This window comes from Mus musculus, chromosome 14 (assembly GCF_000001635.26).
Source record: "Mus musculus strain C57BL/6J chromosome 14, GRCm38.p6 C57BL/6J".
NCBI lineage: Eukaryota > Metazoa > Chordata > Mammalia > Rodentia > Muridae > Mus > Mus musculus.
In genome coordinates this window covers 68,819,945-68,841,129 of record NC_000080.6, presented here as the reverse complement: position 1 = coordinate 68,841,129, position 21,185 = coordinate 68,819,945, and the positions used below count along the sequence as shown (strand labels likewise).

The 21,185-nt window shown below is 40.4% G+C and overlaps 1 long non-coding RNA gene across 1 annotated transcript in view; it reads right to left on the bottom strand.

Moving 5' to 3' along the window:
* Positions 1–1,842: 1,842 nt before the first annotated feature.
* Positions 1,843–21,185, bottom strand: part of Gm31281 — a 34,182-nt gene continuing 14,839 nt past the window's right edge. Inside the window, exons 2-3 of the long non-coding RNA XR_383536.1 lie at positions 6,743–6,859; positions 1,843–2,101 (exon numbers count right to left, since the gene is read on the bottom strand). This is a non-coding gene — a long non-coding RNA (predicted gene, 31281). The remainder of the gene's footprint in view (positions 2,102–6,742; positions 6,860–21,185) is intronic.

Below are 21,185 nucleotides of genomic sequence, written 5' to 3'. Positions count from 1 at the left end.
GTGATGTCCTTCCTCCAACTAGGTTGCATCTCTCAAAGATTCTACAACACCCCAAACAGTACCATCAACTGTGGACCAACAGTTCAAATGCTTGAGTCTACAGGGAACATTTCTCATTGAAACTACCACACTATTTAAGTGTCTTTCACAGTTGAAGGCTTCAGTTCAGGCTAAGCAAGCATCACTTGCCTAGAGTTTCTTATTTCTCCAGATTCAGAGTGGCATAGTGATTTGAAGCTATCCTCAAGCATTTGGTTTCTTGTAGGTTTGGAACAAAATTGTTGAGGCTTTGTTCATGACCTGGGTAAGTCTGAAAGTCCTGGACATAGAAATTTATTTATTCAAGATTTGATTCATGCTGATATCAGGAAGCAATGTTGAGAAAGCATGCTTTGCTTCCCAAGGAATCTATTACCTTAACAAATCAGAATATTCATTTTTTACTAGATGCATTATGACTTACTTCCATAGTCATTGGTTTTCCTTGAACTGAAGCATCTATATAACTAAGTCTAGTGATATAGATGTCTTCCAAGTTGCTAAAAAGAAGGCCCTCAAAATCCTCTCTATCCTTTAATTGTTCAGGTGTTCTCTGGCAAAACCATAGCTTTGGAAAAGGGTGACAAATACAGGAGGATGAAGTCAAGTGGCTTTTCCATAAAGTTTATTTTTTTATTCTGTGAAAGTTAAATTTACTGCAGAAGTAAAAGAGACATAAGCCAGAACTGAAATCTAAACACTGAGCAAAGTTATGATGGGAACACTTGAAAACATTTCCCTATGTGGCAAAGCATACATCTGTGTCTTTATTAAAGAAAATTACTGTCCAGCAGATCATAAACTTGTATGATATAATTTCCCCACACTACAGAACTTCCTATGACTCACAGGAGACTTAGTGTTTAACTAGCACTGTTTTTCTCTGATACAAACCAGGAGCCAAATTAGTTATTAAGTTTCCAAGAATATGAACAAGATTGTCTTTGCTCTTAATCTCTCTCCTTAAAACCATGGATTCACTTGATGTTATTCTTCTTTCCTTGACAATTTTGATTAAAAGAAAAAAAACTCCAAAGCAATTGGCAGGCATCGTATTTTTCCCTCATCCACATATGACATGGAAAATGCCCACCATATGTCTCTAAGTCATTTACTTCCTCCTCTTTGGATACTACTAGTATTAAGAATCAGGGTTTTTCATAAGTTTATGGAGCTATCTTGGCAGCAGAAGATCAAGAGAATATTCAGTAACATTTTGGGTATAGCAATTCTTCTCCTATTAAAGCTAGCTTTAGTGAATTAGAATTTTGTATGTGTGTATATGAGGTATACATGTATGTGTACATTTGTGTGTGTGTGTGTGTGTGTGTGTGTGTGTGTGTGTGTATGCTACTTGTCAAATTTGTCAAATTTATATGACTTCTTCTATTTCTTTTAACTAATTTTTGAGACAGGGTCTTTCATTGACTTGAGCTCAACAGTTGGCTAGACTAGCTGGCCAGCAAGTCCAAGGGTTTATGATGTATCACAAAGCACACAAGTGGGGTTACAGGTGTGGGTCATCATTTCTGGCTTTTTATGTGGTTGTTGGAGATCTAAACTTCGGTTCTTATGCTTACATAGTAAGCACTGTACCAACTGAACCATCTCCTTAGAACCTTACGATAATAGATTTTATTGTGTCATGAACAAGATGATGTTTATTCTATTTTATTAAGTTCACTATTGTAAAAAATTTTAATATATAATTACTTCATTTAAGATTCTTTAAAAATATATAAGTTAGGAATTAGCAGATTGAAATGTATCCAGCATGAACATACTCTGGTATGGCTAGGAGGGATGTATTGAGAACAATTATTAACTCATCTTAATGATGAGACAGTTGTCTAAAGACTGATTTTTCTTGGCCAAGATTTAGCTGATTATCATTAGAGCTGATTTCTGGACCAAGACGATCTCTGTTCACTTCACACTGAAGCATCTTCAATTCTTTTCTTCCAAGCATCATTTCTGGGCAGGGGTTGTTTCAAATGGTCCAGACATTCCTGCAGAAGGTCCTATGAACAGTGACTGTGAGCAAAGCATTTCGTTGCAAAGGCTGGAAAAGAGCATACACAAAAAAATCATCTCTAGATTATCAGAAGCACTGTTAGTGACCCAGATAGACCTGGACTGAATCCAGTTTCAAAGCTGTTGCCATGATCATCTAGAAAATTTTTTCACTATTACACATTATTGCTTAAGATTGGTTTTAAACCCATTTGGGGGTTATCAAACTAATTCTTTCATTGCTAGTTTTTTTCATACTAATGACCTTCTTACAGATTATCTAGATTATTAAAAGAGTTTTAGTGTGTGTGCATGTGTGTGATGTGTGTTTGTATGTGTGTTTGTATGTGTGTGTGCATGTGTGTGTGTGTTTGTATGTGTGTGTGTGCATGTGTTTGTGCATGTGAGCATGCCATGGTGTTCATGTGGGTGTCAGAGGACAATTTGTGGGTGTCGGTTCTTTCCTTGTACCATGTGAGCCACAGAGGTCTGACTTTGGTCATCAGTCTTGGAGGCAAGACTCTGAATGCTGATTTCATTGTTCCCAGCTCCTGTGCTTTACAGGACATGGTCAGCATTGAGCCAGCCTTTAGTACATTATATAGTTCCCTGGGGGGGGGGGGTAGAGATTGAAAGTAGAGACTTAAAAAAAAATCAAGAACCAGCAAGATTGTTCAGTTGGTAATGCTGTTCACTGCTAAGCCTGATGAACTGAGTTTGAGTATTGTATCTTAGCTTGTGTGTACTTATACTTGCATATACATATGGGTTTACACACATACACTAAACAAAGTAATAATAATTAAACCCAAATTATATTTTGTTCCCCATTCTCTCTGGCTCAATTTACTGGCTTGAACTGAATGAATACCAAGGAATCTTCATTTGAAGGATCAACAAGGTTAAAGTTCAAGAATGATTTCATGAGATGTGATCTAGTGCATTTGTGAATGTCAAGAAAAATGACTACATGGTTTGGAAACTTCTGTGAATATCTGTGGAATGAGTGAGGCAAAGCAATTCTCTTAGCACACTATTACAAAATTATTGCAAATTCCTCTTGCTGCAAATGGATAGAAATACTTTTCCCATTTTCTGTTTGTTCAGTAAGCCACAGACCCTACTGGCATCCATTGTTTATCTACACCCCAGATCCAGTGGGCCGGATTTCCTTTTTTTATGCTGGTCAATTATAACAGAAGTTCCATGACCACTCTATATGTAGATGTCTGTGTCTTTGTCTAGTTCTCAAATGAAGGATGGGACATTATATAGGAATTGAATACAGTGTAAGGTCTGTGACTAAAGTGTCACAGACCTCATATTGATTTCTCATCTAAGGTCAGAGGCAGTTGAGGTGAAATTCAAAGATGTTTCCTAAGCTTCTATGAAAATGGTCCACTCTGTGTGTCTCTCCTCACATCCTGTGCTCACTCTGTGTGGGGTCATTTTTCACCCCACCCCGTTTTTTACACTTTCACTTTTATGTCCTTATTTATTAGTTCTGGGAAGCTGCTACTAGCTGAAATCGTGCTTTTATTAATTTTATGCCTAAAAATATAATATAACATGCAAGGAAAGTTACCCATAGAGATCGATCAGTGTTTTCAGAGGTCTCCATGAAGATAGCTATACCTCACCCATTGGCATGACAGCTGTTAATCAAGGACAGTTAGATCATATAGATCTTGAGAGAAAAAAGAGAATTTCAAAATTCTTTTGTTTTCTTATGAACTTCCAGGGAGACTTTCTTTGCACAAACTCCACACTTTAAGTTTTATTTTTCATCATCTAGACATGAAGGATATGGTCTCAGCCAAATGTGAATGTTTATGATTAAACAGATATGATTTTGGGGCATGTCACAATAATACAGTTCGACTGGAAATCAATTAAATTGCATGGCCCCTGTTGGTTATTTTCTTAAAATGTTTATTTAAACCACAATAGGCTTTAGGGATGAATATGCATATATATGTTTAAAAGGTTTTGCTAAACTGAGTAATGCTTTATTAGGGCAGACAACCCTCGATAAATCTTAGGATGGTGAGAATAAGGGACCATGAATTTTCAACTCCATCTCGCACATTTACAGTAAAACCTCTGTACCTAAGGCTTAGGGATCACAGATGATGAGGGTATTGAACGGTTTTAAAAACCAGAGGATCAGGATGCCAGCTGGTAGGTAGGGTGTAGTAGATATGACAGGGAAGTTGCATCTGAGAATCTCAACAACATGGTTGCCTAAGCAAGATATCATGATGACAGGACCAGCTGACATGCTCATGTGGATGGCAGAAATACTACAAGTCTCATGAAGAGCTATGGGCCATCAGTGGCTTCTGAGTGCAAGAATCAAGTCTTTTAGAGATGAGCCTTCTTATAGGTGATCTAATTCCTTAGTAGTCAGGCCTAAATGCATGTATGTGTGAACAACACTAATGAATGGGCCCATAGCATGTGCATGTGTTGGACCGTGAAAGGCAGTCTGTGTTCTGGTTGAGCAAGACTTACTCCAGAGACCCAGTAGAAAATTCTACAACGGATGGAAACATGAGCTATGCTCCCAGACATTAGGCTTCTGACACCATGAACCTTCAAATCCATCATCCTGTGGCCATTAGTCATATAGGCAATGTCCCAAGCTCCTGGTATTCTGGCTAGACTCCACCGCCACAGTTACCTGGCTATAGCCAGGTATGGCCCGCCCCACAGTTACCTGGCAACAGCAAGGTAGCCCAGGCACTATAAAAGGGACTGCTTGGTCCCCCCTCTCTTAAGCTCTTGCTCTCTTCTCTCTTGCCTCTGAAGCTCACCTCTCACCCCCTCTCTCCCCCTCCCTTCTGCCCTCCTTCCACATGGCCATGGCTGTCCTCTGCTTCTTTATGCTTCTCTCCCTGTCTCTCTGCTTTTCTACAATAAAATCTACAATAAAACTCTAAAACCATGGACTGCCTATGCTCATTAGGACTCGCTGTGCTGGAGCAATGGAGCAGGTTTCCTTCTAATGAGCCTCATATTTAACCTCCTGCCTCGAGTCCTCCCTGCATTTCAGCCATGGTCACCAGCCAAACCAAGCAGTCCACCAAGCCAGCCACCTGAGTTAGTTAGACTGTCTTGTCCCTGCAGTAACCTGCCAGAGCTACCCTTCTCCCTTCGGCCCCCAGGCCAGAGTCTGCTTGTTGCCCTGGCCTCCATGAGGTCCAGGGATCCCCAAAAGGGCTCTTCCATGGTACCGAGCAGTCTGTTGTGCCCGAGAGCCAGAGCCCAAATCTGGCAGTTCCGTGGGGACCCCAGACTGAGCTTTCCCCACCCCCTGGAGTGGCTGACTTCTGTGGGAGTCCTTCAGCAGTCTCCCGCATCTGGCACACAATATGTGTGTGTGTGTGTTTCTTTCTCTCTCTTTGTGTAACAGTAATGATTAAGAAGAGGTCATGACTGCCTCTTTATGGGATTTATGGGATCTATCCTATAAACAATCACCAAACCCAGGCACTACTGTGGATGCCAACGAGAGCTTGCTGACAGGAGCCTGATATAGCTGACTCCTGAGAGTCTCTGCCAGTGCCTGACAAATACAGAAGTGGATGCTCACAGCTATCCATTGGACTGAGCACAGGGTCCCCAATGAAGGAGCTAGAGAAAGTACCCAGGAGCTGAAGGGGTTTGCAGTCCCATAGGAGGAACAACAATATGAACTAACCATGAGCTGCCTGGGATTAAACCACCAATCAAAGAAAACACATGGTGGGACTTATAGCTCTAGCTGCTTATGTAGCAGAGGATGGCCTAGTCGGTCATCAGTGGAGAAGATGCCCTTGGTCTTGTGAAGGTTATATGCCCCAGTGTAGGGGAATGCCAGTGCCAGGAAGTGGGAGTGGGTGGGTTGGTGAGCAGGGGGAGGAGGGAGGGCATAGGGGATTTTTAGAGGGGAAACCAGGAAAGGTGATAACATTTGAAATGTAAATAAAGAAAATATCTAATTAAAAAAAAAGAAGAGGTCATGAATTTGAAAGTAGAGGCAGACAGGAGTGGGGGTGGAGGAGAAGTGATGTAAATATGTTGCTTATGCATAAAGTTCTCCAAAAAATGTAAATAAAAGAAAATCTCAGGTCACTTTTCACCTCAAGTATTGTAGTTCTAAAATATTAGAGGAAAACATTTTTTTTTTTTAGTACAGTCCTTGAGAAGAAGTGAGATTCTAGAAAATGTACCCTGTGAAAGGTCAGGGTGATAAGGAGTTTGTTTCCAATGTTTAGATGCCTAAGTCATATCATTTTTTCCCCAAGAGGTTATAAGTGCAAAGTGAAGTGCCTAGCTGACTTGCCATGGAGGGTTAGTTTGGGAGTTTGACCATAAACCTGCCCTCTAATTTTTGACCTGAGAAGGAGAATAAATGATTATATAAGCAGATAAGGAATAGAAGTTCATAGAAGGAAAAAATGTTTCTAAATGATGCTAGTTCTAGAAATTTTAATGATTTTTCTCCCACCCCCCAAATATTGAGGAAAACTCAGTTCACACCTTTTCATCTGTTTTGCCAAGACATTGCGATTCAGATGATATAATTTGGCATATGTAAGATAGAAACAGAGAGATGAAGATGAACATCTCTAAGACATACATGATTTTTACATAACAAGCATCAAGACTAACAGATTCCTGAGGATAAAATGTGGGGCCCACTCACCTCCTCCACGCTCCTTGGTAACCAGCATTGGCTTGAAGATTGGACCTTTGAAGTAAGAGCCACTGGTGTTAATGTTTGGAGAGGTGGTTGACCAGCTTGAAGGGCTGTGAGATAGTACTGGAGTGAAAATAGAATATGAGAGGGTAATTGAGGAAAACAGACCCCAAACAAACAAACAGAAAACAAAACCAGAAAGCCTGCATCAGAACACAGTGATCTAGCCATCAGCATCTCCTTCACTGGTACCCATTGCACAGAAATCATCAGGTTTTACACTAACTGATGTTTGAGCAGAAATAAAGGGCCATCAAGAGAAAACACCTTTAGGTCAAGAAAGTAGATTCTCAGGCCTTGGTGAAGATCCTAACATTCTAGTAGGAGAGGATCAATAACCGGGCTAAGGAACCACCCGTTAAAGACATGGATCATCTATAGGAACATGAGTTCATATTATGGTATACTAAAAAGTTAGACAAAGTAATTATTTCTTTAATAAGATTCTATACTTTTTCTAGATTGGTTTCTGTAGGTTTGGCTGAGACTGAGTCTTGACTCCCTAAGGTATAATTTTTCCTTTTTCTGTCCTTTCTTTCTAAATAAAATTTCCTGATACACTTGCTTCCATTACTTTATCTATGAAGCCCTCATCCCTGATAAGTTACCATTTTACTGATCTCTGTGCTAACAACTTCTGAGTGTCTCTTCTTGGAGAAGCTTCTGAGATTTACTACTTACCTGCCCTGGGGGGTTTCCTTTTATAAAACTCTTTGAGATTCTGAGTTCATCCTTTTTCCCGCCCCACTTTCTTTTTTTTTCTTTTTTTCTTAGATATTTTCTTTATTTACATTTCAAATGTTCTCCCCTTTCCTAGTTTCCCCTCCGAAAATCCCCTATCCTCTCCCCCCTCCCCATGCTCCCAAACTCACCCACTCCCATTCCTGGTCCTAGCAATCCCCTACACTGGGGCATAGAGCCACAGGACCAAGGGCCTCTCCTCCCATTGATGACCGACTAGGCCATCCTCTGCTACAAATATAGCTAGAGTTACAAGTTCCACTATGTGTTTACTTTGATTGGTGGTATAGATCCAAGGAGTTCTGAGGGTACTAGTTAGTTCATATTGATGTTCCTTCTACGGGCTTCAGTCCCTTTCAGCTCCCTGGGTAGTCCCCCCGACTCCTTTATTGGGGACCTTGTGCTCCATCCAATGGATGACTGTGAGCATCTACTTCTGTATTTGCCAGGCCCTGGCAGAGAAGGCTCTCAGGAGATAGCTGTATCAGGCTCCTGTTGGCATCTGCCTAATGTCTGGGTGTGGTGGTTGTTTATGGGGTGGATCCCCAATTGGGGCAGTCTCTAGATGGTCATTCCTTCAGGCTCTGCTTCGAACTTTGTCTCTGTAACTCCATCCATGGGTCTTTTGTTCCCCATTCTAAGAAGGAACGAAGTATGAGTTCATTCTTAAATTATTTTATTTGTAAGCCTAAGAATCTCAACAGGGGCCCTCATTTCCCAGGTAGGTATCACAGATATAGCCACAACTTGCATTTTAAACCAAATTGTCATGTATTTCTTAGGAATATTAAAGCTTAGTAAGTGTCATCCATTAAAAAAAAGTGGGCTTAACTCAGATGATGATTGGTTGTACATTAGAAAGTTGACAGTGGAGTAATTTAAAAGTATGAATACACCAGTCTCTCACTGAGAAATTCTGACTTAGTTGGTTAGAGATGAAGCTAGATGATTTAATTTTTGTTGCAGTAATAAGAGAGGAATGTATACTGAATAGAGTTTTCAAGAACACAGTTGGCCAAATTAAATTCATACCAGTAAGAATAATTTAAATTTGGTTAAAGCTTTAGAGATTCTTGTGTAAAAGATGCAGTAGTTAACACCCACATGTCCTTCCTGATGGTAGAGGGAAACTTACATTTAAAAGAAAAACAAACAAATCACTTATTATCTACTTGAAATAAGAACATGGGCACTCCAAAGTATGGCTGAGGAGAAGTTTTTTAATTATAGATATGAATGAGTACAGCCCGGGGCATCTGGAAGAAATCTAGACTGAACCATGTCATTAGGGAGGGGGTCAGAGAGCAAGAGAGGAAGAAAAGAGATAGGGGAGAGGACTAAAGGAGAGGAGGCTGAAGAGAACCAAGAGTGAGCCAAGAGAAATAATAAGAGAACTCAGAGAGAACATGTCTGAACTGGCAGGGTTGTATAGGAACAAGAAGCCGAGGAAAGGGAAGGGAAGCCCCTGGGATGGAGAGGTTTAGGGTAGGGAGCTGGGTGAGAAGTACTGAGCAGAGCCACAGGTCCTGAGGGAGCCCAGTGGCCAGCCTGCACCTTGGTATGCTAACAGGCACGGCAGCTAGCTTACCCATTCCTCCGGAGTTTCTTTATGACCTGGCATTATCCATAGCAAATTTCTTCTATCACAAATGTGTAGAGAGTTTTTATTATGAAAGTACATTGATTTTTGTCAAGTGTTTTTACTGTGCCTGTTGAGATTACTGTGTGTCATTCATCCTTCATTCTGCAACCATTTGTTAATATGGACTACTTCATTAGCTCATTTGCATATATTGAAGTCTCTTGCATTCCCAGAACGAGTTCAGTTTGGTTATAGTAAACTGTCTTTTAAATGTGTTTATACTTTGGTTAGCTAGTACTGTGCTGAAGACTTTTGTAGCTATAATTTTGAAAATATTGGCCTGCAGAGTTTTTCTTTATGAAAATCTTTGTTTGGCTTTGGTATCAGGACAATGTTGACCTCAGAAAATGAATTTGGAGCTCTTTCAATTTCTCAGTGTTTTGGAAGTGCTTAAGAAGGATTAGGACTAATTCTTCTTTAAATGTTTAGAATCCAGCAGCAGAGGCATCCATCTATTCCTGGGCTTGACTTTGAGTGACTTTTGATCACTGATTCAATATCTTAATTTAAGTCAAAGCAACTGAACGGGAGCAATAAGTAAAAAGCTTCCACATGTAAAAGGAAACAGTCATTTTCATTTGTTTGTTAGCTGACACAATGAAAAATGTAGAAAACTTAAAAGATTCCATGTAGAAAAGGATTGTACAGCTAAGAAAAATAATTAAGACAAAGTACAAGATAAAAAGTCAACATAGAAAACTCGGATGCATTTCTGTATGTTAAAAATGAACAACCAGAAAGGAAAATGATAAAGAATTCTGTGTAGGGGCTGGATATTGCTCAATGGGCAATGGCACTTGCTGCTTCTGTCATTTTTCCAGCACCCACATGGCAGCTCACAACTGTCTGTCACTCCAGCTCCAGGTGCAACACCTTCTTATGGGCTCTTTGGGCAGTGCAGGTATTGGTTTTGTCTACATACATTCAGGCAAATACTCATATTAAAGAAAAAATAAAGAAGCAAGCAAACAAACAACAACAACAGCAACAAAACCAACCAAAAAAAAAAAAAAAAAAAAAAAAACAACCACCATCTTTTAAATGAAAGAATTCAGCCATCAAGATGTCCTGAGAAGTATGTGGGAAGACCTCCTTAAAAGAGAAAGGGCATAAACCTAACTGAGTGCTCACCCAGGATTTCCCTTGGTAGAGGAAAATTAAGTGTTCCCCAAATGAGAATTATGTATTTCTTTTTTTAAAAAGCCTCATTTTTCCTTGAAATAAGTGTTGATACAAAAAAAGTTTGCAAAGATAGAATTCTGATGAAGTTTTCCCCCACAGTTTCTTTCTTTGTGAGCATTTCAAAATGACCTCAAGTTGGTCAGACGTTTTGGTTGCATAGGAAACAAGAAAGGAGCATGTGATAGTTCAGTATTTAGGAGTATCTATGGGTCTAAAGAGACATAGCTTATATACAGCTTATCTGTGACTGTCTTAATGGCTGATTCAGTTCATTAACCTTGTTTGGCTTCCTGAGAGCAAAGATGTGTAATTTTATGGGATAGCTCATATAAAAGGCTAGGAATAAAGGTTCAAATGCATTTTAGTTTTGTGTAACCAAATACCAGGTTACCACTGTTTTAAACCAAGGTTCAGATGCCTATCTTCAATAGCATTGTGTTCAAGCATTAGATAATCTTGTTATCCACTGACAGGGCTGTATGGTATTGAACAGCTATTGACTCTAAGTCCTTGTTTATACAGTAGGGACTCTTTGCTAACAATCTTTAGACTTGACACAGTGTCCATTCAAGCAAACAAACAAAAATCAACCAACCAACCAACCAACCAAAACATCTATTTTAACTGTTCTTTTTTGGGGGTGGGGTGGGGTGGGGGGTATGTCTTATAGAAAATAAAACCAGCCATTTGATTATAAATACGTAATCATAATTTAGTGGCTAAAAAAAAAAAAGTGAAAGAGCAAAAAGGGAAAGCTATCCTGTACTTCCCCAAAGTGGCAAATCAATTGATAGAAGTTGACATGTGACAGGAGATGTCCCCTAATATCAACCAATCAGGCCCCTGCCCCCAGAGCTCCCAGGGACTAAACCACCAACCAAAGAGTACACATGGAGTGACCCATGACTCTACCAGCAGATGTAGCAGAGGATAGCCATCAATGGGAGGAGAGGCCCCTGGTCTTGTGAAGGCTCCATGCCCCAGTGTAGGGGAATGCCAGGGTGGAGAGGTGGGACTGGGTGGGGAAGCACCCTCATAGAAGTAGGGAAAGAATAGGGTAGGGGATAGAATAGGAATTTCTGGGGAGAAACCAGGAAAGGGGATAACATTTGAAATGTAAATAAAGAAAATATCCAATAAAAGAAAAAATCCCCAAAGGGTAGGGATTATATTATCATTTATCTTTACATGAAATTGTACCATGAGCATTACCCACTCTGAAAATGTTAGGCACAGATAGGTCATTTCTAGGTTCATCTGATAAGTTCTCCCATGAAGCCAAAATTAAATAAATCCTGGATGACTTCAGCTATTGTAGGACCAGTGTGATTTTCCCTTGAAGCCCGTTATTTCATTATACTTCTTTCCCTGAGGAAAGTTCCATGCCAAACAATTTCTGTCATAAAGTCTACAACCCTTCCCCCAATGTTTCCTTTCAAAATATTACAAGCTACTTTAATACAACTACTACTAGTAAATAATAATAATAGATAAAAACCCAATAGGCCAAAGTTTACCTCTAAAGCAATGTAGTTATGAAGCTCTGAAAAAATAAAAAATGGAAGAGTTTTTTTTTGTTGTTTGTTTGATTTATCAAGAGAGAGTGGTTTGTGTTGTGAAAGTTTTTTTTATATAAATAATTCAGTGGTTTTAAAAATAATTTGAGTATAATCATTAGTTGGATTGTTGAATAATATTATGAATTCTTCAGTTTCATGAGCATAGACCCTGAAACAGGGGTGCTGATGTGAGACCCCTGTAATACTCTTTGAAGCCATCAAAATCGTTAGTGATCAGTGAAATGCAAATCAAAATGACCCTGAGATTCCATCTTACACTGATCAGAATGGCTAAGATCAAAACCTCCCATGACAACACATGTTGGTGAAGATATGGAGAAAAAGGAACACTCCTCCATTGCTGGTGGGATTCCAAACTGGTATAACCACTCTGGAAGTCAATCTTGAGTTTCCTCAGAAAATTGGAAATAGATCTACTTGAAGACCCAGCAATACCACTCTTGAGAATATACCAAAAAAATGCCCCCCCCCCCCATGTCACAGGTGCACATGTTCCACTATGTTCATAGCAGCCTTATTTGTGATAACCAGAACCTGGAAACAACCTAGATGTCCCATGACAGAAGAATAAATACAGAAAATGTGGTTCATTTACACAATGGAATACTACTCAGCTATTAAGAATGAGGACATCTTGAATTTTGCAGGCAAATGGATGGAACTAGAAAATATCATCCTGAGTGAGGTAACTCAAACTCAAAAGAACATGAATGGTATTTACTCACTAATAAGTGGATATTAGCCCCCCCCCCCAAAAAAAAAGTATAGAATATACAGGATACAGCCCACAGAACTTATGCATGAATCATATTTTCTGTATCCATTCTTCTGTTGTGGGACACCTGGGTTGTTTCCAGCTTCTAGCTGTCACAAACAAAGCTGTTATGAACATAGTGGAACACATGCCCCTGTAGCATGGCAGGGCATCTTTTGGGTATATTCCTAAGAGTAGTATAGCTGGGTCTTCAAGTAGATCTATTTCCAATTTCTGAGGAACCTCCAGACTGATTTTCAGAGACGCCTCAATTGCCCTTGGGAGGGAGAAGAAAGCAATCACAAGTTGGGAGGGAGGGAGGGAACTGGGAGGGAAAGTGGACGGGAGGTGGGGAGTAATAGAGGGGAGAGGGGAACCTGATCTGGTATTGAGTGAGGGAAAAGGACTGAAGCCCTGAGGGCCAGCAAAAAGAATGGAAACAGGCAACCTCGGGAAGTATGAGGTTGAGGGGACCTTCCAGAATGCACCAGAGACCTGGGAGGTAAGATACTCTCAGGATTCAAAGGGAGGCACCTTAGATGAAATGCTCAATAGTAGGGAGAGGGAACTGATAGAACCCACCTCTAGCAGGAAGACAGAGCATCAAATGAGGGAGGGGGTTGCCATCCCACAGTCAAAATTCTCACCCATAATTGTTCCTGTCTGAAAGAACTACAGGGATGGAAATGGAGAGGAGCCCGAGGAAAAGAAGGTCCAGTGACAGGCCCAAAGTGTGTTCTAGTTCAAGGGGAGGTCCCAAGGCCTGACACTATTACTCAGGCTATGGAATGCTCACAAAAAAGGACCTAGCATGAGCACACTCAAGAAGACCCAACAAGCAGCTGAAAGAGTCAGATGCAGATATTTGCACCCAACTAATAGACAGAAGCTGCTGACCCTTGTGGTTGAATTACTGAAAGGCTGAAAGAAGCTGAGGAGGAGAACGACCCTGTAGAAGGATCAGCGGCATCAATTAATCTGGACCCCAGAATCCCTCAAACTCTGGACCACCAAACAGACAGCATACAGCAGCTGATATGATGCCCCCAACACATACAGCAGAGGACTTCTGGGTCTGTGTTCAATTAGAGATGATGCACCTAACTCTCAAGAGACTGAGCTCTTGACTCTAGCTGCATATGTATCAAAAGATGGCCTAGTTGGCCATCACTGGAAAGGGAGGCCCATTGGACTTGCAAACTTTGTATGCCCCAGTACAGGGGAACGCCAGGGCCAAAAAGTGGGAGTGGGTGGGTAGGGGTGTGAGGGGGAGGGTATGGGGGACTTTTGGGATAGCATTGGAAATGTAAATGAGGAAAATACCTAATAAAAATATTAAAGAGAGAGAGAGAAAGAGAGAGAGAGAGAGAGAGAGAGAGAGAGAGAGAGAGAGAGAGAGAGAGAGAGAGAGAGAGAGACTGGAGGCCCAGAGAGTTTAGAGGTCAGGTAGAGTGCAGGGTGGGGAGTGGGAACATCCCCATGGAGACAGGGGGTGGAGAGGAGGATGTGAAACAGCCAGAGGGCAAACCGGGGGTGGGATGGGGTGGGGTGGGGTTAGGTGGATGGGAATAAAATCTGGAGTGTAAATAAATAAATTAAATTACAAGAAAATTATTTCATTCAATGTCAATTACTTATTTTAACTATCACTTACCACATTGGTCACAGAAATACTCTGAAATTTAAATATGAGTTTTACTATATATGATTTTCTACTCAGTGCATACTTTTTGACCCAGATTAACTTTTGACAGCAGAATCCTTATTTATCAGTGCTGATGACAAAGTATACGCTGTGTCTATGAATCTCATTTCCCACCTGACCACTGTCTTCTGGAGGTGATAGACAGTATAAGCCGGCCAGAGAACTTGCAGGTTTCAAAAGTCCCTTCTGACAGACTTTCAAGGATGACGGAGGTCCACTTCCTATGTTTATGGTACAGGTTTCTACTTACTACGGTAGGAATGGGGTTTCCTGTAACCTCAGATGTTTCTGCTTATTGCCGGGACAAATCACAACAAATTTATGTCCTGAAAACAAATATTCCCTTGTAATCAAGGATGAGTCTTTCGGGGTTAAAATCAAGGTGCCAGCAAGGACAGTTCTGTTTGGCAGCTCCAGTGGAAGATTTAATCCCACCTTTTCACTCTCCTTCCATTTTTTATTTCTGTTCCTCTCCCTCCCCCTCCACTGCCACCACATCATCTTCTCCTTTCTCTCCTCCTCTACATTTCCTCTTCACCTCACCCCTACTCCTCTTATTCTTATTCCCCTCCTTCCTTCCCCTTCTCCCTTCCCTCCCTTCTTTTGCCTCTTCCTGTTCCCAGTGTGTATCTCATCACAGTCCCTGTCCCCACTATGGCATTGCTTCCTCTTCTCTTAGTGTCCCCCTTTCCCTCTCTCCTGTAAGGACACTTAGGGGTTACTGTAATCATACAGGTTAATTTTCTCATCTCAGCATTCTTGGTCTAACCTTATCTGTCAGTCCCCTTTGCACAAGGTAAGTCACACTATGTGTAACATAAGATTGTGAATTTATGGGTTCCTGAGATTAAAATAAGTGCATTTTAGTGTGCTATTGTTCAGTTTACCATCTGTTTCAATAAAAGTACCTTAAGGCACTTTTTCTCATCTCAGCACATTGTGAGATATCAAGAGCCATTTCTGTATGGGTTGAGATGGTTATAGAGTAAATATTTAATATTAAAAGATAATTAAAAATATCCCTTAAAATCAGCCTTAAATAGGATTAAAAATCACAACTCTTTCAGTTACAGTTTATTTCCATGGAAAACAATCTTCTTGTGTCTTAAGTTTCCAAAAAGTCAAGTATGTCTTGTTTCACCCTGTAGCAGGTATTATGGTAAATACTGAAGACATTTATATCACTTATTGCTCTTGAAGTTTGTGGTGAGTCTTGTGGACTAGTTCCTTCCTCCTTTATCTATTGTATCTGTTTTAAGTGAGGTTCCTCAACCAACTTTGAGATTAATCATTGCATGCAGGAAGTTTATTTTGGAGAGAGGCCATGAGATCAAGAGCCATGTGGAACGGAGGCTAAAAGTGAGCAGAAAAGGGGTTAAATTGTGAGGCACTTAGAATGCAGGAGATCATCAGTTTCCAGAGGATCCCTGCATCCCCCTGGAGCCTGCTGAGATCTTCTACCATGGAGCAGTTCTGAAGGACAGACAATGTTCCCTGCCTCATCCTACATGACTATCTCTCTTCCATTGATGGTAAATGAGAGAGGGAGGGAGAGAGAGAGAGAGGGAGAGAGAGAGAGAGAGAGAGAGAGAGAGAGAGAGAGAGAGAGAGAGAGAGAGAGAGGGAGAGAGAGAGAGAGGGAGAGAGAGAGAGAGAGAGAGAGAGAGAGAGAGAGAGAGAGAGAGAGAGAGAGAGAGAGAGGCTAGAGATCCATAGTCTTCCGGTTCTGATTCCTTTGGGGAGCTGTATAGCTGTATGTGATTTTTGATTCTAGGAATCAGAGCCACTCCTGGGAGACTTTAATTCAGAACTAAATAAAATAATGGAAAGAGGAAAGAGAAGTTCATTTTGCTTCAGATGCCTGTGGCACAGGCAGGGAGGTTTTCAGTCATGAGGACTCATCTGTCATGATTTTTGTGTTGATTGTGACCATCTTTCTGCCATCAAAGTAGAGCCATGGTAAGACTGGAGACGGCAGAGTCCGGAAATCAGGCTAGAACTGATTCTTTCAACACTGGATTTTTATAAGCCCCCTTGACATAATGAGAAATGGTTACTGTTGTGTTTTATAGAAAGATAGAAGGAAGGAATATGTTTGGTGGAGGTTTGGTATGGTGTGGGGGAAGTGGGTGCCTCTGGGAGCCCATGTTGAGGCATCCTTTCCCTCTGAGGTATCAGCCACAAGAAGGTAGAGTATAGAATAGAGAGAGGGGGAGGGGGAGAAAGGGGGAAGAGGGTAAGGTACTAAGGGCAAGGAGAGAAGAGGAGAGAGCAAGCAGCCCCTTTTATAGAGAATCAGGCACACCTGGCTATTGCCAGGTAACTGTGGGGCAGAGCCTAGACTAAATGCCAACAGTTAGTATTTAATTTATCGAGAAGCTACATATTTGGTGATTGTACCCTACCCATTGATGATAACATCATTATCTTTTGTTTCATACATAAGAAAGTGGGAAGTCATGGAGACAACATGATGCCCATTGCTTCATAGAGCTTCTAAATGGCAGCAGCTCAGATTCTAGTTCCAGGTGTCATGTGCTTCCTGTCTAGAAGGCTTAGAAAATACATGATTACTCCTGCCCACGTATGATTCCTTTGATTCCTCTCCAGATATGGCTGGAAGTCCAATGTTCAGAAACAAGCTTATAATCCTTAAACATAGAGCTATAGAAAGCCAAAAACAGCTGACAGAAAACAGAAGCTAGCATGAAGATAAAGCCTATTCGTAATGTATCTGCAAAGCATGTAGCATCTAACTACCTAATAATGATCTAATTATCTAACTACCTAACTAATAGGAAGGAAGTCTTATTTCTTGCTGTTCCATTTGCCTTTTATCTTTCTTCTTACTCAAGCGTTCCGTGACTCTCAGGTCTAAGGCTTTAAGACATGAACTATTTTTTCCTCTCTGGAGGGGTCTTGTCTGCCCACGAAGGATTCTGAAACTCACAGGCTGAACTCCAAAGGATGACATTGCTTAACCCTGAAGAAGGAATTGGTAATAGTTTACATTTAGCAAAACTAAAAAGAGGTGTCTGAGTAATTCCGGGGACTGACACTTCACCTACGATAGCACTCCACATCATCTTGTTCAGCAAATCTTTCTTGACTGGATATTTTTCTAATTTGCTGGCTAATGTCTGTATGGGCAAAGGCTGAAGACTTGGATGCAAAACAAAGAGAAGTATTAGGGTTAAAATTATTTCTTCCAGGGACAGCTCCCAGGGTAATATGCTAGAGCATAAATTTAGCTTGGCTGATCTTTTGTGAAGGAAGTAGAGGAGTCTTTATTTATTTTGAAATGCAATAGCCAAGGAGTCAGCCTTTGATTCCTCTCCAGATATGGTTGGAAGTCCTGCAAAATTCTTCTAGATGTCTTGATCTTGCTGCCCCTGTGTGAATCTTCTTGGTGTCTTTTGTGGGTAACTATAATCTGCCTTTGATCTCTCTTCCTATTTCTGGTTGTGTGTATGTGTGTGTGTGTGTGTTGTCATTTGCATTTGAAGATTTGATTGCTTCCTTCTATCTGCCCAACTGGATCATTTTTCCTCTAGGAGATTGGTATCTAAAAGCTTTGAGTTTGGTGGCATGGCCACACACCCCATACTTAAAGTGAGTACATGTGTATATTATATAAACATGGTATTATTGCCCTGCCTGTAGAATTTATACCAAAACTATGAGTCTGCTCTTTTTCTTTTAGAAGGATTTAATTAAACGCTGCTTAATTACACTGGCCATTTAACAGTAGGTTTGTCCTAGAAGTCACCATACTTAGTCTACATGTGATATGAAATAGCTAAAGGGACTGACTAATGCTTCTTTATGGTAGGGCTTGAACATGTGATTGAAATAAACTCGAATTGTTTTGTGAGGAGGAGACTGTTATTCAAAGAATGTCATAGCCCAACGCAAGGGTGCAGAAATGGAAATCCATTGTGGCTGATGTCTTAGGACATCATCTTTCCTCCTGGAAGTCTAGACTTGTGGAGGAGAACCAGGCGGGGATGATGCCCAGATGTGGTCATAGGTTTGACTTTTACTCTGTTCTTTCATCCACATTCATTCAAATGCAGAGAAAAAAAAGTGAACTGAGACCAGAAATCACTGACTTTTGTCCTAACCTTGTCATGAATATGGTTGAAAGTTATGCAAATGCTTCCCAGAATTGAGCCTTTTCTTTGTATCTGTGGAAAGAGTGACTAGATTCTCCTTTTCAGCCCTTTTAGCTTGGTGTAGGAAATGCTTCCCAAAGCATATTTCACTTGATCCAAGTCTTGAAGAATGAGGATAATGTTGTTTGCTAGGAGAGAACATAGAATGCTCATCTCGATATACTCAGTATGATAGGACACTAAAGATGGTCTGAAAGTTGGAGGTGTGTGAAGGGGCAGATAGAGAGGAAGAAAGCCAGCTGAATAGCATCTTGGATACCATCTTAAGTATTTCAGTTCTACTATTTGTGTGAGTAACCAGTGAAATTCTTCAATCTGTCAGTCATCGTTTATTAGGGACACTCAAATAGTAGTGAGGATGGATCAGTGGGTCAGTGAGATGGGAAAATAATAGGCTTTATGTATTACTCTTCCTACAAAAAGTTGATGAGACCTGCTATAGTTCATATGTGCTAATGTTGTCAGGGACAGAGTTAGTTTTTGAGAATGTGAGTTGTTGTCAAGCCACAAAGCTAACTTTTTCCTGATCTCTGCCTTCCAGTCTTAGCATGTGATCTTGTCTGGATGTATTCCCACCATTATGTCACAAAGTCCTCAGAACTAAGACAGTGTGATAATGTGAACCTCTGAACCCCTAGAACTGTGAATTTTGTAAATCCTTTTTGCTTATACATTACCCAGACATAATACTCATGTTCTATTATAATAGCAGAAAACAAACCAAGAGAAGGGTTGGAGGTAAGAGTTTAGTAGAAGACATATTTGTCAAAAGATCTCATTTTGAGTTCAGTACTTGGGACACAAGTCCTGTGATCTTAGCCAAACCGACCAAGTAAGTTTCTAATGAGACCCTTGAGGTATAATACATTCCCTGTGACTCTGAACCCGATTGGTATATTTTATACCTTCTTAGCACACAATTAAATCTTTAATTATTTTTGGAATAGAGACCTATTTTTACCATTTATTTATCTTGGTTTGGGAAAATTTAATTTTTTCTAAATACCTAAGAACATTGAGTGTGACAACTTATTGTGCCTTGGATATAGAGAAATCAGGTAAATGTCTATTTATATTATATTCCCTGTCTTTAAAGGGCTTAGAAATCCTTCTAATCTGGTGGAGATAAAAACCATTGCCATTTCTTTGTTAAGTGGAGGAAATCAAAATATAAAAGTCCTCTTCACTCTTTCAGTCTGGAGAAAACCAAGCTGTTTATTCTTTTGTTTGCTTTCTTTCCAGATTGCTTAACACACCAGTCTACTCTGTATTGGAGCTTTTTGGTTTTTTTTTGCAAAGTCAAATTTCTTCCATAAATATAATAACAAACTAGGTAGATTGTTGCTGAAGATAATATGCACAGGTTAGTACTTGGGGCCCACGTCCTGTGACCTTGGCGAAATCGTATATACCTTTACAAGTTGAATAGTTTCCTGGGTAATAAAATAGAAACCCAAGGGCTGATGAGAGGCCAAGTGAATGAAGATGGTTGTTGTCAAGCCTAAGAAACTGAATTCAGTCTCTGCGACACTCATGGTGACAGGAGAGGGCCAGCTCCTGCAAGTTGTCCTCTAATCTCCACAAGCACACTGTGGCATGTACTCTCTCTCTCTCTCTCTCTCTCTCTCTCTCTCTCTCCCTCTCCCTCTCTCTCTCTCTCTCTCTCTCTCTCACACACACACACACACACACACACAAACACACACACACATATACATACAGACATACACACACTCTCTCACACACACACATACACACACACTCTCTCTCTCTCACACACATGCACACACGCGCATGCATACACATGTATATAGACAACAAATAAATGAATAACAAAAATTAAAAGTTGAAACTCCAGATTAGTTTTATAAATTTGTGGCAAGGCAGAAATCAGGGCATATATTCACAAGGATTGTACAAAACAGTTTTCTTTGTTAATTTGTTATGTAGTAGTTTGTAATCTTCAAGTTACTGTAAAAAAAAAAAACTTAGATACTAATCACGGCCTGTATCTATCTGCTCTTGTGGTCTGTTCACGGTTGACATATCACCTATCTGAGACCTCCCGGGAAGCTTCTTGTCAACCTGCTTTGTGATTTGGCTCGGAACTCATATTTCGGTGGCGGATGTGGTATTATGAATGTTCTCGGGGAGAGTGCTGTGCCAGGAAGCCGTGCCAGTTGAAAGTGAAGTGAAAATTCAGAATTATGGAGATTTAATTTCCTGCTGAATAATTCTCCACAAGCTGTGTAAACTTCTCTTCCCTGAACAAATACTCAGAATAAAATACCTTAGATGCTCTTTTCCTTTTTAATAAGAAAATGTGTGGATTATTTGCACATAGAGTCAAGGACACCAGGAACCTGGTACATCTGAGCCCAGTTTGTATAAGTCACCACAAATCCCACTGTGCCCTTGGCCCAGCGGGCTTGGGAGACTGGGTGAAAGCAACTGTTTTCAAGGATTGTTTGACATGAAGAATATCATTGATTGTCTGTGGGCTAATTCCTTGCAGCGTACTAAATCTCATAGATGTTTAATAAGTTATCCACTTATGAAAGATATCTAAATAGCCTACCATTTAGTAAAACAGAGTCTCTGATTCCCCTT